Raw genomic sequence first — 20,486 nt, 5'->3', positions numbered from 1 at the left:
GAATGAGTAGTGGGTTGGTTGTGCACTGTGCTTACTTTCAGCATTTGTAATTTGCTGTGTTGAGACCCTTCTTTAAGTATTGTGTGGTTTCAGCTCTCATTGACCTATTCATGCTACTCTTTCTCACCACTTATAGTTTATCATTAACTCAACCTTATGAAATTCTTCCTTTTTATAAACTTTAGTAAAAGGAAGGATTCATAGTAAATTGGGTTATGATACGACATGTGAACTACAGGAACCAGAATTTCAGTTAAATTGAAAGAGATGCTGGGATGGTCATTTGGGTGAACCTTCATTTAAGGCCTGCTTTGTGAGGGCACAGGAGTCTGGAAGAAGTCCCTCTTGTGTTCAGAGACTGCTAGTAGAGCCTCTGGAATGACTGGCTTCATAAGGAAGGTGGGAATGGAAACACGAACATGAGTGGACACAGAAAGGCCTTACAGACATGATTTTATAGAGCAAGGGTCGGGGGCAGACCCAGTAGTACACTTCTGCCTGCTAAGTCTCTGGTTGACATAATTTTCAGAAATGAGACATAATCATCATTTCTTAAAAACCTGTCTTAAAATCTAGGAGAAGTAAGTACTTTTGTTTCTCTATGTGGTAGTTTTTATTGTCATGGTAGCGGTATGAATAACTCTCTGGGATATCCTTAACTCAGTTAGCTATAACTGGTCATTTAAACTCACACTCTAGACATTTTTGAGTCCTACAAACTTATTCCTTCCCCTGCTTGTCGTCCTCCCTCCTCCTATCTGAAAGATCAAAGCAGTTGCATAGTACTACGTAGTTTGATGATCCTCTTGATTTGAGGTTTAAAATTTTATTCATACTTTTAAAATATAGCCTTCTTAACCTTCATATTTTGGATTTGTCTGATTCTTAGCATCAAAGAAGCCATTAAATAAGATTTTCCTTCTTCACACTTCTATTTTGCTCTGGAATCATTACCCATCTAGAATTGGAATACTGAAAGAGGTTGTTACTTGACTGAACTGTGATGTTTTGTTACACATTGGTGCTGGGGCTCTTAATTCATCTGTCATTCTAATTAACATTTACCATGGTTCTAATTTCAAAACTCTGATTGTGGTTGTCCTTAAATAAAATATTTTAGCTAGCATTTAACCAGAACATTGAAATCAGAAACCTGTAATATGAACATGTCTTAGATAAACACATGGATTTGATGTGATTACTATATACCCATACTATCCCGGCATTGAAAGAGTTAACTACTTCTGTCTGACTTCCACCTATGTGTTCAAGTAGACATTGGCAGAAAAGAAAATGTCTTACTCAACCAACCTTTGTTAAGCACCTGTTGCCAAGCACTGTGTTAGTTGCTGATGTTAATTCCAAGATCATACTAAAAAGCATTGATCTAAGATTGTGGTTAGCCACTCCAAGCTTCCCTGACCTTCTGGGGCCACTGTAACGTTGTTGGACATGTGTTCCACTTGGCCTTTCTACACACTGGATGGAGTGAAGAACTGAAAGAGGTTGCTTCAGATCCTTAATCTTGATTTTTGCTGTGAAGGCAGACCGTAGGGATCATCAGTAAATGAGAGAGGGTGGGAGGGAAGGGAATGAAGCTTCATGAATTACTCTTTGTCCTCCCAGATCTGATGATGATCCCCCTTGTAACTTGAACCATTTCCATCTAGCTTCTCAGGGCAGCAAGGAGCTTGTTAACATCACCAGCTGACCATGTGTCTCCTTTTCTCAACTCCATTTTCAACTTCGTGCTGAAGAAAAACAAGAACCTAGCGTGCATTCTGTGAAGAAACAGGAAGATGGTTGGGAAGTTGGATGATGCATGAAAAATATAATAGGTGAAAAGAGGACAGAGGTGGTTAACTCACTGGCGCCGGCGTTATTTTGGTGCGTCCATTGACGACAATGGATGTCGTTCTGGGAAAATCCCGACTCCTGGCGAGAAAGGATTAAGTGAGCTACTTTTTCTATACCTCTATACACAGGACTGCTGCCTTGGCTTCACAGGGCTTACACATTTTGACTCCTAAAGTAGACCTCAACAAGAAACATCACCTAACACATTGCTACACATAAGCACGGATTCATTGTCACATGCAGATTTACCAGGCTACATTTTCAGCGGGGACATGTGCATATATTTCTGTTCACAAAAGGAATTATTGTACATCACCCCTCATGCTGAAAATCTACCCTAGACTTCACAGGGCAAAACAGCTGGTTTTAAGTGGTGATTAATTATAATTTGACTGGAAAAGTCTTCATTCATTTGGATCATGAGAAGAAGAGGTAAGGTTCCCATGAATTTGGCAGTTTTTGTTTCAGTTAAATACCCAGTAGATTATGATGGCTAGTGATTCCAGAGCCTCTCTTGTAAATACTGAGGTTACAGGATGTGCATTTCTCCTTATAAAGAGATCTGGGTAGTTATAATTACACCTGGATTAGATGATTTAGGGGCAACATTCTGTATATGCGATAAGTTGGACTATTCTTTTTTTTTTCAAATTTATTTGACAGCACAAGCAGGGGGAGCAGAAGGCAGAGGGAGAGAGAGAAGCAGGCTCCCCACTGAGCAGAGAAACCCAACACTGGGCTCGATCCCAGGGCTCTGGGATCATGACCTAAGCTGAAGGCAGATGCTCAACAGACTGAGCCACCCAGGTGCCCCAAGTTGCACTATTCTTAATAATACTTTTTTTTTTTTTTTTTTTTTAAAGATTTTATATATTTGAGAGAGAGGGAGAAGTCACAGGTTGTGGAGAGGGGTTGAGGGAGAAGAAGATTCCCTGCTGAGCAGGGAGCCCGATGCGGGACTTGATCCCTATCCTGGGATCATGACCTGAGCTGAAGGCAGACAATTTACTGACTGAGCCACCCAGATGCCCTTAATGATATCCTTACTCCTATTTTATTCATATTTATCTCAAGACGTTATCTTTAATTCAACAAACGTATTATTTGCCTGGAAAGTTAAGCATTAAACTCTTTGTAGAAAGTTTAAATAAAATACAGAGTTACCCAGCTGAAAAGTTTTGAGTCACTACTGGAATCTCAGTCTGTAACAAATACTGTATGTGGAATCTGCTATGCAACATTTCAAAATGAAATTATGTGCCCTGGATTTCTGTAATAAATTTCAAAATCCTTCATTGAGATTATTCTGTTTCCGTAAGGATCAATATTATCCTTTTTTTAATTTGCCCCTAAAGAATTGCCCCTAAAGAACATGGTTTTTGATACTACTTCATTGAAATTTTTTTGTAAGTATCAGACTTGGTAAAAGACCAAACTGGTCTAAAACTTATTAGTAGTCCCTTTTGTTATTATCAGATAAATCCTTTCATCTAAATCAGGGGTTGGCCACATCTGCCTTACTGCTTGTTTTTGTAAAATTTTTTGGGAACGGAGCCATACTCATTCATTTTCATATTGTCTATGGCTGCTTTTGCACTGTGGGGGTAGAGTTGAGTAGTTGCTTCAGAGACTGAATGGCCAACAAAGCCTGAGATATTTACTGTCTTGTCCTTTACAGAAAAAGTTTGCCAATAAGTGATCTAAACGGTAAAGTTCAGAGCCTGGCTGCTTGAAACATTCTGATTAAAAAAAAAAAAAAAAGTTTATTTATTTATTTGACAGAGAGAGGATGAGACCACACAAGCAGGGGGAGAGGGAGAAGCAGGCTCCCCGCTAGCAGGGAGCCTGATATGGGGCTTGATCCCAGGACAAAGGCAGGTGCTTAACTGACTGAGCCACCCAGGCGCCCCAAAACATTCTGATTTTGAGTGAAGTCATTTTGACAGTTTATCCTTTGAGATTACGTCTTCTGTTTCCCTAAAGACATAATGATCATGCTTCTATACCTCATGAAGTATTTTTTTAAAAAAGTCTTGACTCTGTTTAGGAAAAGTTACTTTAAATGATTTGGATGTAAGACTGAGAGATGGGAGAGGATATATATGATAGAACTACTGGGCCAAGAGACCTTTAAAGAATATTGTTTTTCCCTCAGGACCATGATCAGGTTAGTTGGAAACTTAAGGGACTTTCTGAGTATAGATAAGTTGGTGTAATCTAATCTTACATGAAACCATAATAAAAATGTATAGATTTTCCTTTTTAATATTGTTAACTTTTACTTGTGTAATTTCAGACTTATAGAAAAACTGTAAGAATACTATTCTGTGTATTCTGCATGGTATATATATACATTCTAGGGACAAATGCAGAAAAAAGTCAGCTAAAAATTCCTCTTATCCCTTTACCCAGATTCCCCAGTGTCAACATTTTACCAAATTTGCTTCATTTTCTCTTAATTTTTTTTAACTTTAAGGAATAAGTTACAGATATGATGCCAATTGCCCCTAGATATTTTAGTGTATATTTTGTAAAAAACAAGGACATTTTTCTTTATGATTGCAGTATATTTATCAAAACCAACAAAATACAGTGACTTAATACTATTATCTGACCAGCAGATCTCATTCAGATTTTACCAATTGTATACCTAATGTGTTCTATAGAAGAAAAAAAGAAAAAAAAAGTTCCGATCCAGAATCTGAGCTAAAGAGTTACATTGAGTTGTATCTCTTTAGTAGTCTTTAATCTGGAATGGTTCCTCAGTCTTTCTTTGCCTTTTATAAACTTCAAATTTTTAAAATATTTTTGAATTTTTTAGAATATTCCTCAGCTTGGGCTTATCTGAAGTTTTATTTTGGATTCAGGTCATACATTTTGTGAGGAGTATTAAATTGTGTCCACACAATGTTGATTTGTCCCATTATTGGCATCGTCAGCTTTGATCACTTCATTAAGGTGGTGTCTGCCAGGTTTTCCCAGTGTAAAGTTACTCTTTTCTCACTATAATTAAAAAGTATCATAGAGGAGCACCTTTGGAAGTATGTAAATATTCTGTTTTTTATCAAATTTATTCATTAGTTTCAAAGTTTGGTGGATTTGCCTGAATCACTTAAAACTATGATGGTTGCCAAGTGGTGATTTTCTAACCCTCTTATTTTAACTTCTGTATGTTTTGGTTGACCCTCTTGTAAGCAAGAGCTTTTCCTGCTCTCCCATGTGGTTCTTACTTGTTGATTAATTTAAGTTTAGACTCATGGATTCTTGGTTATTTGTTGTGTGTGTGTGTGTGTGTGTGTTGCTATTTTAATTTTCTATTAAACATTATTCCAAAAGCATTATTTTACCCTGTATCTTACTGATATAAGGAATCACATCAGCATTAGAAGAACTAGGAAGAAAGATAAATATGGATAATTCAACTTATATGAAGAAAGAAAATTCTAACAAAGGACTGAGAGCTTTACACATTTAGTTAAATATGAGATTATAATTTAAAAAGTGGATCTCAGGGGTGCCTGAGTGGCTCAGTGGGTTAAAGCCTCTGCCTTCGGCTCAGGTCATGATCCCAGGGTCCTGGGATCGAGCCCCGCATTGGGCTCTCTGCTCAGCAGGGAGTCTGCTTCCTCCTCTCTCTGCCTGCCTCTGCCTACTTGTGATCTCTGTCTGTCAAATAAATAAATAAAATCTTTAAAAAAAAAAAAAAGTGGATCTCAGAGCAAACTTTTTGCAAATTAAGCAAACTTAATTTGCGAGGGGGGCGGTGCTTAGACTCTGAGATCAACACTGAGATCAAGACCTCAGCTGAGATTGAGAGTTGGATGTTTAACCAATTCAGCCACTCAGGCACCCCTGTTCATTAATTTTTAACAACAAAACTACACTGGTTTTTCAAGAAGGAAACCCATTAAAAAAATTTTTTTTTAATTTTAAAAATAGGCCTGTGTTCAGCTATAGATATTTTCCCCTCAAACTCTGATCACATTTATTTTGATTTGGGAAGAAAATACCACTTGATGGCATGTAATGCAAAATTTAAGGGTTTTCTTTTAAACATCTTTTTTTTTTTTTTAAAGATTTTATTTATTTATTTGACAGAGATCACAAGTAGGCAAAGGATGGCGGGGGAGGGGGGTAAGCAGGCTCCCTGCTGAGCAGAGCCCAATGCGGTGCTTGTTCTAGGACCCTGAGATCGTGACCTGAGCCGAAGGCAGAGGCTTAACCCACTGAGCCACCCAGGTGCCCCAACTTTTAAACATTTTAATACAGAATTTTTGAAAAACTATTAATGGAGAGTAGATGAAGAACATTAAGTGCAACATGCTAATTACCAGCCAGCTACTGGTGTTTCTTCCCTAGTTTTCTCAAGGAAAACTTAAATTGAATCTTCAGCAGAATGATCCTTAAATATACTTATAAGCAAATTGAGAGCTTTTGTTTACATAGCTTTTAGATTTTGCTTCTCCCAGTTTTATTCTGAAACTCAATTTTAATCCAAACCATAATTACCGTATTAGCTTTGTAATATTCTCTGTTGTATGCAGTTCAGCAAAGCAGTAGTATACCATTAGGCTCTGTTCACCTGGAATTTAGGAAGAACAGAATTGGTCACAACCATGTAAAAACAAATCTCAGGGCACCAGTCTGGTTCAGTCAGTGGAGCATGCAAATCTCAATCTCAGGGTCATGAGTTCAAGCCCCACAACAGGTATGGAGCCGGTGGTTTCTTTACCCCCAGGGCCATCCTTCACCTTAAAGGCAAGAATAACACTAATTTCTTCCCATATTGCTCCTCTTCCTCTTCAAGCTTCTTCTGAGTCTCCTCAAAAACGAGATTTGCTTTAAATCTACCAACTGCAGATCTGGTTGGAGCAACCTCAATTTGATGAGTTCTACAAGAACTGGCAGCTTCAGGGAAACCCATCTTGTAGAGTGTGACAACCACAGCTCCTCTGATACCCAAGTTATGCTGCAGAGCCTCATGGATTCTTGTTTTATACAGTGAATTGTGACCCATTAATTTCATTATGTATTTGCTTAAATTGTCCTCGTTTGGCCAGTGTGAGACCCTTTAAGTTCTCTTCTGTGTGATTTCGATATGTCGCCATTAGTTTTTTTTTAATCTGGTACAGTATGCATTTCCAGGCTTATCATAAATTTTCCCTTACCCTGGCATTGGCCATTTGTCCAAGAAGCTCAGGTTCCTCTAATGGAAAATGATATTTAGAAACCAAATCTGGGCTTTAGATGAAGAAGTCTTTGCTACTGGGGTATGGCTTGTAGGAGCTGTCAGCAGACTGTAAATATATCCATATTTATATACATACATGTATATAAATATATACAGATGTATTTATAGATCCATGCATATACATATGTATATATTTACATGTATATATGTATGTGTGTTTTTCTATATATGAGTAAATGTGTGAACATGTACTTGAAATTTCCTTGTCTTTCCTTCTGTTAGTCTGAGACCACACCCTCTTCTGAATCATTTGATTTCCCCGTGCCTCTTACTGATCATTCTTATTCTGCCTTCCCTTAGAAGGTGATATTTCGGGGTGCCTGGGTGGCACAGTCGGTTAAGCGTCTGCCTTTGGCTCGGTCATGATTCTAGAGTCCTGGAATCGAGCCCCACATGGAGTTCCCTGCTCAGCGGAGAGCCTGCTTTTCCCTCTCCAAGCTCTGACTGCCTCTCTGCCTACTTGTGCTCTCTCTTGTTAAATAAATAAATAAAATTAAATGTTAAAAAAAACTGGTATTTATTGGAGCACCTGAGATTTCTTTTGTCCTATATGTTAAATAGATCACATTGTCTCCTCTTAGCCATTTTTAATTCAAGCTCCTGTCATTTCTTGCTAGAATGGTTGTAACAACCTCCTGTTACATTCTTTCCCTCTTCATGTTATCCTTTATTAAACTTCGATGTTACCTTTTTAAAAACACAGATGTCATCATTGGAACCGCTTGTAGCATCACAGAGACGTCTATTAATTATAGAGCCTTTAGTGTTGGGAGGTACTTCTGTGTTTATCTAACTTTCGTGCCCAGCAGTGTTTCTTACACATTCAGTGCATGAGTCACATTAGGCTGTTCATACATACTCACGCTTTCATGTCCTTGTATATGCTGTTCTTTTTGCTTGGAATATCATCTCTTTTCTTTCTTTCCTTTTTAAAATTGTCCTTTATCTGGAGATGCAGTTCACCCATTGTGATGCTTTGTCCTTTCCTGTGTGTCTGTACTGCTAAAGTTAGTTGTTCAGATGCCTATTCCCCTCACTGGACCTTGACATCTTCCAGGGCTGGGACCATTTCTTGATTTTTAGAGTAAGGGTTACTTTTATTATGGTATCTTTAAATAGTGGTTATAATAATACCTCTTAATAATAGTGAATGACTACTATATGCCCCCTACTTTTTTTTCTTTCGGAACTGCATATCTGTTCATGTCACTGTCCCATTTAAAGCTTTTAAATGGTTCCTCATTACACTGTTCCAGTGAAATCCGTTTTTCTTACGGGGCTTGCATACCATGGCATAGTTATTCATTTACGCCATATCACCTCAAGCCATTCTGACCCACCAGTGGGTCTGTGCTACTAATGTTCACACACACACAAACACATTTGCTCAGCTGTGAAAAAAACTGTCTTTTATATATAATATATATATATATATTTTTTTTTTTAAAGATTTTATTTATTTATTTGACAGAGATCATAGGTAGGCAGAGAGAGAGGAAGGGAAGCAGGCTTCCCGCTGAGCAGAGAACCTGATGCAGAGCTTGATCCCAGTACCCTGGGAGGCTTTAAAAGCAGAGGCTTCAACCCACTGAGCCACCCAGGTGCCCCGAAAACACTCTTTTGTTTAGATGTCTCTCGTTAAAGTTTCATCCTTTACCCCCAGAAAGCCATTCTCATTCCTCTAAGATTATTCTGCCCTTTCTATATACGCTCTCATAACGTCTTTTCCAGCCATAGCATGTAACATTTCATGCTTGTACAGAGTGTGAGGGCAGAGAACCCTTCTGTCTTGTTCACTCAGGTTTCCCCAGGGTACTGTGAGAGCCTGATATGTCCTTCGGCACTTCATAAATCTTTGAATGAAGACATGAGGAGGGTCAGTCTTTTACCATGGTATCACGCTGCTAATTGAATCCGTGGTTTGTGTATTTTACTTGATAGGTGATCAGAAAACATTTGCATGAGTCGTGTGATTTTTATAACCCTGTGAAGTAAATGGTGCTGTTTGTATGCCCCGAGATTGTGACTTATCTTTTGAGTGACAGAGCTGAAAATTGACTAAAGTCTTCTGATTTAAATCCCATATTCTTTCCATTCCTTTTTCTGTTTCAGTAAGTAGTGATTTCTATATCCTTGCTAGGCAATTCACATAATTATGTATCTTTGCTGAATACTTCAGATTTCTCTTAATCTGCTTCTGATTTAGAAACTGTAATAAGTTCAAATTCATTCTGAAATCATAGAAACTACCATTTTAGTGTTTTGTTCAATATCTTTTTCTTCTCAGTGCTGCAGAGATTGTCAATCTGTGATCTATGATTGAACTTCAGGATTTTCAGGGCCCCTGAAATTACAGGCAAAGCTGGGATTTTGTGGGGCAGGGGCTCATAAATATGAGCAGCTTCTCAAACAGGGATGTGTATATGTGTGAGTTGGGGAAGGAATGAGCTGTGGTCCCCAAAGTATTTTCTAGATAGATGATTTGGGCACCAAGGGAGGGGGGGGGTTCCTACTCTTAACTGCAGTGCTGGGATGACAGCCTACTCCTTTTTAAATTTTTTTAAAAAGTTTTTAATTTTAACTCCAGTGTTATTAACATACAGTTTTATATTAGTTTCAGGTATACAGTATGGTGATTCAACACTTCCATACTCAGGGCTCATGATGGTAAATGTACTCTTTAATCCCCATGACCTATTTCACCCATCCTCCTACCTACTCCCCTTCTGGTATCCATCAGATTGTCCTCTATAGAAAGAGTCTGTTTCTTGGTCTGTCTCTCTCTTTCCCCCACTTTGTTTCTCCTTTGCTCATTTGTTTGTTTCTTAAATTCCACATATAAGTGAAATCATACCGTATTTATCTGACTAGCTTATTTCGCTTAGCATTATACTCTAGCTCCATTCATGTTGTTGCAAACGGCAAGATTTCGTTTTTTTATGGCTGAATAGTATTCTGTTGTATATATACACTACATCTTCTTTATCCATTCATCTATTGATCGATGTGGGCTGCTTCCATAATTGTAAACATAGAAGTGATATATCCCTTCAAACTAGTGTTTTTGTATTCTTTGGGTAATACCCAGTAGTGCAATTGCTGGATTGTAGGGTAGTTCCATTTTTAACTTTCTAAGGAAGCTCTATACCCTCTCCACAGTGGCTGTAACAGTTTGCATTCTTACCAAAAGTGCAGGAGGGTTCCTATTTTCCCCATATCCTCCCCAACACTCATTCTTTCTTTCTTTTCTTTTCTTTTTTTTTAAGGCTTTATTTATTTGTGAAAGAGAGCATGAGTGGGAGGCACAGGGTGAGTGAGAAGCAGACTCCCTGCTGAGCAGGGAGCCCCATGTGGGGCTTGATCCCAGGACTTTGAGATCATGACCTGAGCTGAAGGCAGACACTTAACTGACTGAGCCACCCAGGTGCCCCACCAACACTCATTTCTTGTGTTTTTTATTTTAGCTATTCTGACAGGTATGAGGTGATATCTCATTGTGGTTTTGATTTGCATTTCCCTGATGATGAGTAATGTCTTTGGAGAAATGTCTGTTCATGTCTTCTGCCCATTTTTAAACTTTTTTTTTTTAAAGATTTTATTTATTTATTTGACAGAGCGAGAGAGCACAAGCAAGGCAGAGTGGCAGGCAAAGGGAGAGGGAGAAGCAGGCTCCCCGATGAGGAGAGAGCCTGACATGGGTTTGATCCCAGGACCCTGGGATCATGACCCGAGGTGAAGGCAATCGCTTAACCAGCTGAGCCACCGAGGTGCCCCTGCCCATTTTTAAACTTGATTATTTGTTTTTGTGGTGTTGAGTTATATAAATTCTTAATATATTTTGGATACTAACCCTTTAACGGATATGTCATTTGCAAATATCTTCTTCCATTCCTTACGTTGCCTTTTAGTTTTGTTGATTATTTCCTTCACTGTGCAGTTTTTTTGTTTTTGATGAAGTCCCAATAGTTAATTTTTGCTTTTGTTTGCTTTTGCTTTTGCTTTTGCTTGCCTCAGGAGAGGACCTATTTAGAAAAGTGTTGCTACGACTAGTGTCAGAGAAATTATTGCCTATGTTTTTCTCTAGAATTTTTATGGTTTCAGGTCTCACATTTAGGTCCTTAATCCATTTTGAACTTATCTTTGTGTATGGTGAAACCAGTGGTCCAGTTTGAATACTTTGCATTTAGCTGTCTGTTCTCTCAATACCATTTGTTGGAGAGGCTATCTTTTCCCCGTTTTTTTTTTTTTTTAATTTATATATTTTTTAAAGATTTTTATTTATTTGACAGACAGATCACAAGTAGGCAGAGAGACAGGCAGAGAGAGAGAGGAGGAGGAGGCAGGCTCCCTGCTGAGCAGAGAGCCCGATGTGAGGCTCAATCCCAGGACCCTGGGATCATGACCTGAGCCGAAGGCAGAGGCTTTAACCACTGAGCCACCCAGGCGCCCCTATCTTTTCCCCATTGTGTATTCTTTCCTCCTTTGTTAAAAATTAATCAACCATATAAATGTGGGTTTATTTCTGGGATTTCTTTTCTATTTCTTTGATCTGTGTGCCTGTTTTTGTGCCAATATCATACTGTTTTGATGACTACGGACTTGTAATGTAACTTGAAATCTGGAATTATGATACTTCCAGCTTTGTTTCCCTCCCCCCTGCCCCAAGATTGTTTCGGCTCTTCAGAGTCTTCTCTGGTTCCATATAAAGTTTAGGATTGTTCTAGTTCTGTGAAAAATGTTGCTGGCATTTTGATAAAGATTACATTAAATCTGTAGATTGCTTTTGGTAGTATGGACATTTTAACAGTATTTGTTCTTCTGGCCCGTGAGCATGAAATACCTACTTGTTTGTGTTGTCTTCAGTATCCTTCATGGATGTTTTACAGTTTTCAGAGTACAGGTCTTTTACCTCCTTGCTTATTAAGTTTATTCCTGGGTATTTTATTCTCTTTGGTGCAGTTATAAATGGGATTACTTTATTAATTTCTCTTTCCGTTGCTTCATTATTGGTATATAAAAATGCTGAAGATTTCTGTATGTTGATTTTGTATCCTGCAGCCTTACTGAATTCATTTATCATTCTAGTAGTTTTTTTTGGTGGAATATTTAAGGTTTTCTATATATAGTACCATGTCATCTGTGGATAGTGAAAGTTTATGTCTTCCTCATCAATTCGGATGCATTTCATTCCTTATTCTTGTCTGATTGCTGATTTTTACTACTGTGTTAAATAACGACCACGTACTCTTCACTGCAGTGCTGCATTGACCAGTGCAACTCAGAACTCCAAGCAGTCATTTGGAGGGCTATGGTGATTTTTAGGTTTTAATTAGAAAAATTATAGAAGAGGTAGTTAAATTTGAAAGGTGTAAGGAAAAATCTTAGATTTGGAATTAATTTGCCTGGAAAACAGAACTCTGAAATTGAGAAGCATTTAATCACCATGACCTTGATTATTCTTTAGTGATTATTTATCAGCATGAAAACACTTATTTTTCTACACACACATTTGCTATTGGGCTAGAGAGGCCTTGAAAACAGGAACTTGTCTCTGCTGTTCACCTTGTGCTGTAGTATTTAGTGTAAACACAGTACATTTAGGTGTATGTTGAATAAAACCAAGCATTGTTAGGATAGATTCTTTGAATTAGAGTTAAGCTGGGTAAGGCTGGAGAAGGAGAAGGACCTGGGGGGACAAGTTTAAAGTGAATGCCAGTGACTTAGGAGGGCTTTTAAGGTATAGCACTTGCTGAAGAGCAGCATTTAGAAGTTGTTTTGAGAGTCTTCAGTTCCTTTTTTTTTTTTTTTAATTATTTATTTATTTATTTATTTGACAGAGATCACAAGTAGGCAGAGAGGCAGGCAGAGAGAGAGGAAGGGAAGCAGGCTCCCCGCTAAGCAGAGAGCCCTATGCGAGGCTCGATCCCAGGGCCCTGGGATCATGACCTGAGCTGAAGGCAGAGGCTTTAACCCACTGAGCCACCCAGGCGCCCCAGAGTCTTCAGTTTCTTAGGCCTCTCTGCCTGAGACCTCACAACGCTCAGGTACTGTTCTTTACCATGAGTACAGCCATAATGTGCTAAGAGTCTTTTGGTACTTTGTTGAGGGCTTCTTCTGAGGCATATTACCTTTTTTTCTTCTTCTCATTTAAAATTTTAAATAGGCTATTCCTGTACATGATACAAAATTCAAAAAGCATACAAATAAAATGTTTTGCTCCTGGCCCTTCCCTCTGTCTTGTTCCCTGAAGTCAGCCAGCACAACCAACTTCTTGTGTAACCTTCCAGAGATAATTTGTGCATGCTGTGTGCATGTATTTAGTCTTTTTTTTTTTTTTTAAGCTGGCAGCACTATTGAGCTCCTTTTTTTTTTTTATTTAATACATTATGAAGTTTGTTTTATACACCAGGTTTTAAAGAATTTAGTTTTCATAGCTGCGTGGTACTTTATTGTAAAGATATGGCATAATCAGTCTCCTGTTAATCATATTTATCCGTCCCCTACTTTGGCCATTGTAATTGATTCCTTTCTTTAGCTTAGTGTGGAACTTTTTATATAGGTCATTCAGACACATTCACATATACACGTGTTTGGAATATACATGTTGGATAGATTACTAAAAGTGGTATATCTGAGTCCTGGTCTGTGTTATCTGTAGTTAATAGTTATTTCCAAATTGATTTTTATAGTTATACCAATTTAACTCTCATTAGTAATGTATATGCATAAGGGTGCATATTTTACTACACCCTGGCCAATCCAGGTATTGTCTAACTTTATCTTGGATGGACTGATAGAAATAGAATATTATTGTAGTTTTAATTTGCATGTCTCTTATGCATGAAGTGTTGAGTATCTTTATATTTCTGTTTCCTATTTTAAGAACTGTGACCATATGTTTTGCCCATTTGTCTGAGGGGGTGAAAACTGAAATTCAGTCTTAACATCTTTCATTTCATGGGAGCACAGTTGTCTGAAGTTAGAAGAGTATCTTCAGGGGTTTCAAAGAATAAATAAAATTATTCTACTCCACTTTTTCTTCACTCTCCTTCTTCTGCCCCTCTTATGTGTGTGATTTTATGAAATCTCCAGACATTTATGTTCTCCTCTAAATTTTCTTTGTAGTCAGATCTCAAAATCTCTGTGACCTAATGGAGATCCCTCTGCTACCATTCGTAATACAGTTTGTGAGGTAAAACCACAGACTCTTAAATGCTGTACAAGGACATGATAGGAGTTAACAGTTCTTCCTTCTGTTAAAGAAAGCTATATCTGGGGGCACCTGGGTGGCTCCGTGGGTTAAAGCCTCTGCCTTCGGCTCAGGTCATGATCCCAGGGTCCTGGGATCTAGCCCCGCATCGCATCGGGCTCTCAGCTCAGCAGGGAGCCTGCTTCCTCCTCTCTCTCTGCCTGCTTCTCTGCCTACTTGTGATCTCTGTCTGTCAAATAAGTAAATAAATAAAATCTTAAAAAAAAAAAAAAAGAAAGCTATATCTGGTTATAGAGCCATTATCACTGAAAGTTTTTCACAGAATTTGTGCTGATTTGTACCCTGGCTCCTTTTTCCCAAGAGCTAGTGTACATAGCAGCAGTTATTTTTCCAGTAATGTTTTTTCTTTATTTGGGCCTTAGGGTGGCGTAGGGCCATAAACATGTTTTATGTTCATTTTTTAAATTTTGTTGTTGAGAAAATGGATTTTTAGTCTTTATTTTCTACCTATCTATTTATTTATTTGAGAGAGCCCGCAGAAGCAGGGGGAGGGACAGAGGAAGAGAGAGAATCCCAAGCAGACTGCCCGCTGAGCATGGAGCCCAACACAGGGTTTGATCCCACAACTCCAAGGTCTCAACCCGAGCCAAAACTAAGAGTCAGATGCTTAACTGACTGAGCCACCCAGGCACCCTGATTTTTAATCTTTAAACTAGTGTATAGAATTATGAATCAGATTCCATGAAATGTTCATATCTTCTTACCCAAAGTTATATGTTTCTTATTGTATGTTTCTCTAAGTTCTTACCTCTTTTTCTAAATTTTCAGCGTTCAGTAAATCCAGATAAATATTTGGTATGTTTCTTTCATGAAGGCCTTAAAATCCTGGTATATGGTGGGTTTTTTTTTTTTTTTTCCTTAACTGACATATAATGTAGTATTTGTTTCAGGGGTACAGGTCTGTAATTCATCAGTCTTATACAGTTCACAGCATTTACCATAGCACATACCCTCCCCAGTGTCCATCACCCAGCCACCCCTTCTTCCCACCCCTCTCCACTCTAGCAACCCTCAGTTTGTTTCCTGAGATTAAGAGTCTCTTATGGTTTGTCTCCCTCTCTGGTTTTGTCTTGTTTCATTTTTTCCTCTCTTCCCGTATGATCCTCTGCCTTGTTTCTCAGATGCCACATATTAATGAGATCATATGATAATTGTCTTTCTCTGATTGACTTATTTCGCTCAGCATAATACCCTCTAGTTCCATCCATGTTGTTGTAAATGGCAAGATTTCAATTTTTGATGGCTGCATAATATTCTGTTGTATATATATACACACCACATCTTTATCCGTTCATCTGTCAGTGGACATCTAGGCTCTTTGATAGTTTGGCTGTTGTGGACATTGTTGCTATAAACATTGGGGTACACCTGCCTATTCGGATCACATTTGTATCTTGGGGTAAATACCCAGTAGTGCAATTGCTGGATCGTAGGGTAGCCTATCTTCAGCTTTTTGAGGAACCTCCATACTGTTTTTCAGAGTGGCTGCACCAGCTTGCATTCCCGCCAACAGTTGTAGGAGAGTTCCCTTTTCTCCATATCCTTGCCAACATCTGTCTTTCCTGACTTGATAATTTTAGCCATTCTGACCGGTGTGAGGTGGTATCTCATTGTGGTTTTGATTTGTATTTCCCTGATGCCGAGTGATGTTAAGGACTATTTCATGTGTCTGTTGGCCATTTGGATATTTTCTTTGCAGATTTGTCTGTTCACGTGTTCTGCCCATTTCTTTTTTTTTTTTTTTTTTTTTAAGTTTTTTTTTTTTTTTTTTTTACAGAGAGAGATCACAAGTAGATGGAGAGGGGGGCAGAGAGAGAGAGAGAGAGAGGGAAGCAGGCACCCCGCTGAGCAGAGAGCCCGATGCGGGACTCGATCCCAGGACCCTGAGATCATGACCTGAGCCGAAGGCAGCGGCTTAATCCACTGAGCCACCCAGGTGCCCTTCTGCCCATTTCTTGATTGGATTATTTGTTCTTTGGGTATTGAGTTTGATAAGTTCTTTGTATAGTTTGGATACTACTAGCCCTTTATCGGATAGGTTATTTGCAAATACCTTCTCCCATTCTGTCAGTTGTCTTTTTGGTTTTGTTGACTGTTTCCTTTGTTGTGCAAAAAAGCCCTTTATCTTGATGAAGTCCTAGTAGTTCATTTTTGCTCTCGCTTCCCTTGCATTTGACCATGTGTCTAGGAAGAAGTCTCTGTGGCTGAGGTTGAAGAGGTTTCTGCCTGTGTTCTCTTTGAGAATTTTGGTGGATTCCTGTCTCCATCCATTTTGAGTTTGTTTTTGTGTGTGGTGTAAGGAAATGGTCCAGTTTCATTCTTCTGCATATGGTTGTCCAATTTTCCCAACACTATTTGTTGAAGAGACTGTCTTTTTTCTATCGGACATTCTTTCCTGCTTTGTCAAAGGTAAGTTGACTGGGAGTGCCTGGGTGGCTCAGTGGGTTAAATCCTCTGCCTTCAGCTCAGGTCACAATCCCAGGGTCCTGGGATCGAGCCCCGCATTGGGCTCTCTGCTCAGTGGGGAGCCTGCTTCCCTTCCTCTCTCTCTGCCTGCCTCTGCCTACTTGTGATCTCTGTCTCTCAAATAAATAATCTTTTTTTTTCTTTAAAAAAAACAAAAACAAACAAACAAAAAAACCAAAAAAAAAAAAAAAAAACCGATAAGTTGACCATAGAGTTGAGGGTCCATTTCTGGGCTCTCTATTCTGTTCCACTGATCTGTGTGTCTGTTTTTGGCCCGTACCATACTGTCTTGAGGATTACATCTTTGTAATAGAACTTGAAATCCAGAATTGTGATGCCACCAGCTTTGCTTTTCTTTTTCAACATTCCTCTGGCTACTCAGGGTCTTTTTTGGTTCCGTACAAATTTTAGGATTATTTGTTCCATTTCTGTGAGAAAAGTTGATGGTATTTTGATAGGGATTGCATTAACTGTGTAGATTGCTCTAGGTAGTCTACACGTTTTCACAATATTTGTTCTTCCAATCCATGAGTATGGAACGTTTTCCATTTCTTTGTGTCTTCCTCAATTTCTTTCATGAGTATTCTATAGTTTTCTGAGTACAGATTCTTCCCCTCTTTGGTTAGATTTATTCCTAGGCATCTTTTGGTTTTGTGTGGAATTGTAAATGGGATTGTCTCCTCTCGTTTTGTCCTCTTGTTGGTGTGTAGAAATGCAGCTGATTTCTGTGCATTGATTTGATATCCTGCCACTTGATGGGGTTTTTTGAAATCATTTTCATTCATTTATCTTGGAAAAGCTGCTCTCTCACATGTAATTAAATATGTAAGTCCACATTCACATATATGTACACACAGATACACAAATATATGGTGTTCTGTCAGTATCTTAATCTTCAGTTTCAAGATTGCTTAGAGAAACAAACATTATGACAAAAAACATTAATTGATGAGCTGAACACTAAAAAATTGTCATCTAAACATCCCATCTCTGTTAACATTAGCATCTGTCTTTGAAGTGTTGTCCTTCTTAGCTAAAGTCTCACTGTTATAAAAATTGGGCAATGCAGTACAAATGTAGTGTAGAGCTGTTACAAAATAAAAATGCATTGATTTCATAAAGTCAGTGAAAATGATACTAAAAAAGTTGGAAAGAAAATATACAAGGGTATGAGTGTACTAGAAGCATTTCCAAAAAGAGTAATGAGAGGATTCTGAGAGACTGGGGAATAAAGTGTTGCATCATGTTATCAGGCATTATTTGGAAAAAGTATATCAAAAAACACAAGTGATGGTCTTAACTTTTGGGGGAAGAATTAGTGATGTTTTTTCTGACGTGTTGATTTGAGCATTACAAAGAAATTTTAGTGAGTTGGTGAATTTGCACAGTCTGTGAACAAGGATAAGTGGAATCCTATAATAACATCCTTTTCTTTTTGGTTTTTATTTAGCGTAATGTTTTCAGGATTCATCTATGTTGTAGCATTTATCAGTACTTAATTCCATTTTATAGCTGAATAATATTCCCTTGTATAGATAGTTTTTAAACCATTTTGTTATCCATTTGTTAGCTGATGGACATTTGTGTTGTTTCTACTTTTTTGAATGTTAGGAATAATACAGTTATGAATATTTATGTGCAAACTTTTGTGTGAATACTGGTTTTCATTTCTCTTGGGTATGTATCTAAGCGTGGATTTTTTGAATCATGGTAACTCCATATTTAACGTTTGAGGCACTGCCAGGCCCTTTTCTATGATAGCTGTACCATTTTACATTCCTTTCAGTGTCATATAAGGTTTTCAGTTTCTCTGCATCCTCACTATTTCATTAGCATAATATCCTCGGGGTTCATTCATGTCGTCATAAATGGCAAGATATCTTTTTTTCTCATGACTGAATAATATCACGTCATATACTTGTACAGTACATCTTCTCCATTCATCTGTTGATGGACACTTAGGTTGTTTGCATATCTTGGCTAGTGTGAGTGATGCTGCCATGAATATGGGAGTGCAGCTCTCTTGGAGATCCAGTTTTCATTCTCTTTGGATATATGCTCAGAATTGGGATGACTGGCAAGTGTTTATTAAAAAATAGAGAACCTACTGTATGAATTAGGTATAAAGACCTTCCACCTTTAAATTTTATTTTCTTTCAAGTCAGCCTTAGCAGTGTAAGAGTATATGAGAATGCAGTTAAAGGACATGGCACACAGTAAAAGAATTGCCAGCCACCATTGTTAGCCTGTGAACCTCTTAGTGGCTGTTCCTAGGTATCTCCAGTATTTGAAAAGGAGACTCTTGATAATGTGCTTTTAACACCTAGTTTCTACCTAAATACTTGTTATATAAATGAGCATACCAGATTTCCACGAATAACCATCAAAGAACTCGTGCTGTCTTTGTCTCTACAAATTCAAAACAACTCCACACATATTTACATACTTTTATAAAGGGATATTGGAGGCATTGCTTGTGCATGAGCTTATCAGTGATTCAGTGTTTATCAAATAATTTCTGAAGATTGATTTTGAGCCTTTGAAGAGGAATGATTAATTGACCAAGGGTGGGCTGTTCTAAGCATTGATGAGAATTCAAAATGTTGCAGAGGCACAGGTATTAATCTGATCCTGGAAATACAACCCCACAAACATGTTTGTGGTTATATGTAAGGCCCATAAACAGCATTCTTACAGGGATGAGAGAATGAAGGTATAGAGGTAGTGATTTTTAAAAAGCAAGCTGTGTAGTACTTTGAAGTTATTTAGCACTTCGTGGTGATTTCTGCAAATTATGAGTAGAATTTCACTTACTGGTCCATTGAACAAGTATTTGAGTGTTGCCTGTGTGTCAGACATTTTCTTGGTGCTAGAGATACAGCAGAGTAAGACAGTCTTAGCCCTTAAGAATTATAGCTTTGAGGGACACCTGGGTGGCTCAGTTGGTTGAGCCTTTGGCTCAGGTCATGATCCCAGAGGCCTGGGATTGAGTCCCACATAGGGCTCCTTGCTTGGCAGGGAGCCTGCTTCTCCCTCTTCCTCTGCCTGCCACTCCCCCTGCTCTTGCACACACACAGACTCACTCTCTCCGACAAATAAATAAATAAAATCTTTTCAAAAATATCACTTTAAAAAAATAAGAATTACAGCTTTGAGTGCATGTGAGTCTGTGTTACTTAGGAGAAGCACCCAGACACCAAAGAAATAAAACAGCATAATAGGTAAAGAATATTAGGTAGGGTGGGGAACCAGATTCTTTTAGGTCCCTCTGAGGGTAGGGATAGTCAGTCCCAAAACTCAGGCCTCCTGTCTCAGAATTGAGTGTTCTTTTATAACATGCAGTCTCTTGAGTAGAATCTTTAACAGAGGAAAGTGGTTTTACGTGGAGGGTTAATGTGAGTGAAGCCAACTCAGATAAACATTTTTTGGCAGTGGCCTGCAGGTGTATGACATTATTCCAGCGTTCCATGTCATGTAAGCTAAACTTACTGCTGTTTATCCACAAGATAGAATGATTTTAAGAAATATTACAGTAATCTTCACAGGACTGCTTCCTTTTCAGGTTGCATTATTGTGGGACTTTGGAAAAATTCAGGACCTTGAAGTAGATAATCTGAGTTTCCAGTTTAAATTTTATATACA

At 38.3% G+C, this 20,486-nt stretch overlaps 1 protein-coding gene across 3 annotated transcripts in view; it reads left to right on the top strand.

Moving 5' to 3' along the window:
- LOC111144347 (SET domain containing 2) overlaps positions 1 to 20,486 on the top strand; it is a 127,311-nt gene that overhangs the window by 65,057 nt on the left and 41,768 nt on the right. Inside the window, exon 13 of one of the 3 annotated variants that reach the window (XR_002640386.1) lies at positions 1,671 to 1,887. The exons of 1 other annotated variant lie outside the window; for it this stretch is intronic. The gene's annotated coding sequence lies outside the window, so the exon portion shown is untranslated. The remainder of the gene's footprint in view (positions 1 to 1,670; positions 1,888 to 20,486) is intronic. One more of the 3 variants, XR_002640387.1, reaches the window with a different exon arrangement.

The sequence above is a fragment of the Enhydra lutris genome, unplaced genomic scaffold (genome assembly GCF_002288905.1).
Source record: "Enhydra lutris kenyoni isolate GAN:26980312 unplaced genomic scaffold, ASM228890v2 scaffoldscaffold10, whole genome shotgun sequence".
Lineage (NCBI taxonomy): Eukaryota > Metazoa > Chordata > Mammalia > Carnivora > Mustelidae > Enhydra > Enhydra lutris.
The sequence above is the reverse complement of the archived record's forward strand: the minus strand, read 5'-3'. Positions and strand labels throughout refer to the sequence as shown.